Source organism: Onychostruthus taczanowskii, unplaced genomic scaffold, assembly GCF_017590055.1.
Source record: "Onychostruthus taczanowskii isolate IOZ18803 unplaced genomic scaffold, ASM1759005v1 scaffold88, whole genome shotgun sequence".
Taxonomy (NCBI): Eukaryota; Metazoa; Chordata; class Aves; order Passeriformes; family Passeridae; genus Onychostruthus; species Onychostruthus taczanowskii.
Genome location: NW_024506773.1, coordinates 207412 through 213503, shown reverse-complemented (window position 1 = coordinate 213503; position 6092 = coordinate 207412).

Here is a 6092-nt window from a genome sequence, read left to right as displayed (position 1 = left end):
ACAGAGAAGCAAGATATAAACAAAGGAGTGCTCTTGTGTGCAGTTATGACCTACACGGTCATGTAATAAAACAGGTACCTGTAATAAAGCAGATATGAGCAACAGTCTCATGAGCCCAGAGAGGTGAGGGTACAACAGCAGGGTGTGATATTACAAGAGAAGCAAACGTTAGAACACAGCAGGTTTGCAGCAGAGGTGGATTGCACTGTGCAAAGCAAAAAGCATGCCTGGTGAGAGGCAAGGTGTGCACAAAGACCCACAGATAAACCCATCCTGCCTGAGTTCAATGCAGCTGGACTAGCAGGCAAGATCAAGCCATACAGGTAGAAACAGGAACACAGATAGTTTGGATTTTACCATAGGTCAAAATAAGAGAAAGATGATGATAAGTCATTTGTAGCTGTCCATCTTAACAGTTCTTAAAGAAATTTCTATAACATTTGAAGTCTGGAGACAAATAGGTTTCAGCATAGTAAAAGAAAAGGTCTAAACATGAACATTGTCTATGTAAGCAAAATTAGTAATTAAAACAGTCCCCATATGCAAAAATGCAATATTAATGACAGGGTAATGTCAGCATCCAGGCCTTTTCTACAAAAAATGTGTATTTTGTTTCAGTACTAGAAAGAAAAGGCTTAAAACTGCTGAACTCAATAACAAATCCACCAGTGGTGGAATTCATAAAATGAAAACTCACATCAGAGGGAACTGAGAAAACGGATACTGATTAATTTAAAAACTCACCAAGTCTTTGCAAAGCCATGTTATCTACAAGCACTGCTTATAATAAGGGCCAGAATAAAGGAGAGATGACAACTTATAAGGGAATTGTATAGTTTCTAAAAAGTGGAGGAGCTCTTGATGTAGGTGAGAGGAAGAGAGAGACAACAGATATAAACAGCCCCTTGAAGTGTCACATAGGAGGAGGATACTGCTACCTACTCAGACTGGGACACCAGCGATAAATTCTGGCATCAAATAAAAAACCCAAATGCTGCCAGAGCACTGCTTCCCAAATTATTGGAAGAGACTATTTTAATTAGAACTATATTTGAACTGCAGACAACATTTGAATTATGTAAGAAAAAAGAAGAGCTAATGGTTCACTCACTGCTTTCTACTAATACAGAGCTTTATCCTGTCTGTTTCTGAGGTGTTTTAGAACTCCCAAAAGATAGAATATTCACAAAGGGACATTATTTTAGACAATATTATTGTTATTATTATCACTATTATTGTTGTTGTTACTGTTATTATTGCTGTTATTATTATTGTTAATCTGTCAAGCTCATCTTGACTTTCTGCTAATGATTAACTTAGCATTTTAAAATTATTTTTACTTATTTGTTACTCAACACCCATGCACAGAACTTCAGAAAGCCCTAATTCATTAATTACTTATTCACCGTCTTGAGGCAATCTAGCTGTTTTAGAGACTTGTTACTGGATTCTTTGTAGGTTGGCTTTTATCAGGGAAAAGGGATGACTCACTGGAGGTCAGGCAGGATGGCACAATACACCAGGTGTGGTAAATAGGAACTTCAGAAGGCAGGTCGTAACAGCAGCAGCAGATAAATCAGAAAGTCAGCTCACACACAACATGATCTAAGATTCCCTGAGTAAGAAGTTTTAGAGAAGTTTTTTGAAGTAGTAACGTAGATGAAGTGATTTTTATTAGATCAGGACGCATTTATTTTTATAAGTCCTGCAGGCTACTATTCAGAGCTTCTGATTATGGCAATTTTATTTAAATTATTAGTTAGAAATTTCTCTGCTTATTGACCTGCACGCAGCTGGGCACCAGTGAGGTGTGTTTATTGCCAAGATGTGGAAGACAAGCACTAAACCTGGGGCTTTGTAACTGGTAACACCACAATGGTCCTTGCAGCTTTGTTGCCATCACAATGCAGCAGCCCTGTCACTTATGCCTGTCTAGTGTTCAAGGGTGAGAGAAAAGTTGTCTTTTCTCTCACCCAAAAGGTTGGGTCAGCAAGAAAGCAGAAAGCACAGGTTGGAAGCTGTGTTTCAGTTCCCTTTGCAGCCCAAAAGGTAAGTGTAAACTGGAAGAAATTACTGTTGATGCTGCTAAGGCCAGGAGCCAAAAGGGCGCTTCAGGCTGAGCTGTGGGTTTGTTTCCCTGGCATGATGAGTTAGCCCAGTGCTCCACTTGGGCCAGCCAGCTCTGCTGAGAAGCTGTGCACATCTGGTCAGATGAAATTACATTGCAAGCCAGCCCTTGTGGTAACAGAGGTAGCTCGGCCAGAGCTGGCATCAGCGTTTTGTACTGAACCAAATTGTACTGCATGGACATCTTCCGTCTTCCTATCTCAGGGCTGGCTTCTTCTGGATTAGGGATGAAGTCTGCTACTGGTAATACCTCTGCTACATCCCTTCTTTAAACAAAAATTCTCATGGGTTTCTCAACAGAGTCCTGTAACCTTATTTAATTCAGCCTCCACAAATAGCAGCTTACAGCACTTAAGGCTAACCAAATACCTCTCTATCTCTGTCAAAAACTGGAGTAATTATTTTACTGGAGATCCTTAGCTTCCTGCTGTTGTGTTTTATTACTGTTACGCAGAGCACACCACATGCCTCGGGGAGCAGTAAGTGCTACTGTATGAATTACATCAGCACAGAGTGCTGCCAGTTTTGCTTTGGTGCATCACTCACAAACTGTGAGGGTGTCCAAGGCCCTGGCTCATACTGCTGACCTGAAGGGATCAAACATCTTGAATGACACCTGAAAACAGATGTACAGTTTGGTCTTTACCACCGTGACCCCTCTGCAAACTGCTGGAGGAGCTGCAATCCCAACTCAGCCCTGCAGTTTTACTGAGATGCCATTCTGAACATGCTATTCATTTCAAAAAGCTGGTTTTGATGCAATAGGACCATTTGAAAAGCAACCCCAGTCTGCACAGCTGCCAACCTTTGCCTTCCCCCTTCCTTGTCTCTGTGATCTGCTCGGGGGGATGTTCCAATGACATCCTCCTCATAAATAATCCCAGCTCAAGCAGCTGCTGTGGGGGTCCCCTGGTACTCTTTGCCTTCCCCCTGATCCCACCTCCCACGATCCCGTACTGTTCCTGATAACCCTAAGCAATCACAAAGGTAAATCAGACCCTGCTCCCAGGACCCACAGAACAAGCTCTCAGGTTGATCCCAGAACAATACCCATCTCTCCATCTCAGCCAGACTTCTCGCACAGCTTTCCAGCTCCTCATAGCAATATCTAGTTTCTTTGCTTTTTGGAAATTTTCCATTCCCATGACCTCTAGCCCTCTGAGAAGGGCTCTGGATCAAGCCACTTTTTCCAGGTTTCAGCTAGCTTGCTGCAGTTAGTGATTCCACACCTCTCATCTGCCAATCTCCAGCCTCTGGCAGGAAAGGGACATCTCCATGTAGGAGCATTGTGCATCATAACATTTTCCAGGAAAACTCATAGCATCAGACAGTTAACAAGGTTCCTGCAAAGGAATTCCTAGAGTGTGCCACAGGAGTACAGTCATTTCCAGAAGAATTGGTAGAAAATCAGCTATGTCTAAAGAATGGAATATAATAACTGCTCATGTCACATCTTACACTTGCCTTTCCATACCTCTGTGTCTCTAAAACTGCCTGGGTTCAGGGAGTTTGTGGGAGAGCTCATGAGGTGAGGTAAGGTCACAAATCCTACCACATATGTATTCAGAACTTTGAAACAAGAGAAGGAGGCAGCTGAGGTCTTTAGAATATTATCACAGCCTGATAATATTCTAAAGCAGGATTTCACAGGCCTTGAGGAATGAAAAGAGGAAAAAAAACAGTTGCAACAGAGCCACTTTCAGCACAGGCAATGGGAACTGCTACTGAAGGACAAAGGGAACAAAAAAGAATGATTACGAGCTCCAGTATTTTATTGGTGAGTTTAACATCTGGTTAAACAGTACATACATTTGGAACTAGACATCCAGTAGCTCCCATATACAAATGATCACGGTGCATTGGCAAATTCACAGGGCAGAAGGGAAAGCCATTTAAATGATGCAGGCTCCCAGGAGCAGGACAGACAGTAGTAGGTAAGCAGGTCAGCTGAAGGAATGGGAGGGGAATGAAGGAGAGTGTGGGATATCCAAGCTCTAGACATCTGCCTTCCCTAGCTCAAATTAACCAGCTAATTCCCCCAGGTGCTCTCTAGAGAAGCAAGCTTCTCCAGAGGACAATTCACTGCAAATATTATACTGCTGCTCTACACAGCTCCCATGAATTTGTTTCCTAGGGAAATACTGCTCTCACCAGCAACTGCAGAGCCTGCTCAGGGAGATGTGCTAATTCTGATGCCTAGAGATGTGTGAATCTCCTTTCCCTTTTCCCTCACTCCCTAACTACCCATTATGAATTAGCAGGTAAGCAAGTGGCATTCACCCTATATTCACAGATCAGGAGTTCATCAAGGAACAGGAACTTTCACTGGCTGTCATACCTAGCAGACACACACAAGAAGATTCTAATCCATTCTAATCCCAGATTAACTGTTTGTCTTTTGCCAAAAATCCACTTTTCCCCCTCACAGAGCATCAGATCTGCCCATGCCATGTTCAACACAGTGGCAGAGAAGTCCCTGTGATTACTCAGTAAGGTATCCATTTGGGTGGACAAGCACAGATCTGCCTGCAGAAATCTGCTGCCAACTCACATAAGTCTCAATCCACTGAAGGCAACATGAGAATTTTCACTGATTTTAACAAATAGGGTAGATTTAAGCAAATGTCACATGCAGAATTCATCAACCTTCACACATCAAGCTCCAGTCATTGCTAAAAGCTGACTGATTTGGGAGAAAATTGTACAGATTTTTCTTTCTTTTTTCCAGCAGACTGAATTGTATCCAACTCCTGAATGAACATTTACCCAAAGGAAGACTTTTAATTGTCAATATTGACTGGCTGCAATTATGTATACATTCACAACATATATGCTCCCTTATTAAAAAATTGCCCAAATGCTAAAATAGAAAAAGAAATACTATTTTGGTTTGAAAGAACAATTGCATAGACTGAAGTTGGCTTCTGTATTAATACAGCACCAGCAGATGCTGTAATTAGAAAGTAAAAGGCAACCAGAGGAATTGTTAATAGCATTGTGCAGTGCTTAGGCTTCTAAAACTAAAATGCTTCTTTAGGGAAGTGATAATGTTTTCATATGTGATCCTGTGACTACAGTAAAAATGCTGAAGACCCATTCCCACAGGTGTCATATGCTATAACCTGGGCTGGTTTTGGCTGGGGTAGAGCTAATTTGATTCAGAGTAGCTAATATGGGGCTGTGTTTTGGATTCTGCTGGAAACTGTTGATAACACAGGGATGTTTTGCTAAGCTGTGTTTACAGAGCCTCAAGGCCTTTCCTGCTTCTCACCCCATCCCACCAGCAAGTAGGCTGGGGGTGTACAAGAATTCGGGAGTGGACACAGCCAGGACAGCTGACCACAAAGCAATATTCCATACCATATGGTATATAAAGCTGGGGAAGGAGAATGAAGGGGGGACATTCAGAGTGAAGGTGCTTATTTTCCCGAGTAGCTGTCTTGTGTGATGTAGCTCTGATTTCCTGGGAGTGGCTGAACACCTGCCTGCCCATCAGAAGCAGTGAATGAATTCCCTGTTTTGCTCTGCTTGCATGTGCAGCTTTTGCTTTAGCTGTTAAACTGTCATTATCTCAATCCACCTTTTTTCCCCCTCACTATTACCTTTCTGATTCTCTCCCCCATCCCACTGAGGTACAATAAGCAAGCAGCTGCCTGGTGCTTAGTTGCCAGCTGGGGTTGAACCACAACATAAACACATGGATATATTTGCAAATTGCTGTTTTCTACAATGCTATTCTAAATGTATCACTATTCCTAATGAATTTCTCTGTTTCCAGGAGTGTGTTAATGATTTTCTTTTCTTAAACGCAAGACACTTATTATTTTTTGCTATGATTCACTCCCATGCTGAATTAGAACACAAATGAAGAAGAATAATATGCAGCTTCCAGTACAAAACCAAAAATATTTAGGTTCAGTAGAGAGCAGGCAGACAATGCATTATTTCAATGCATGTTTCTCATA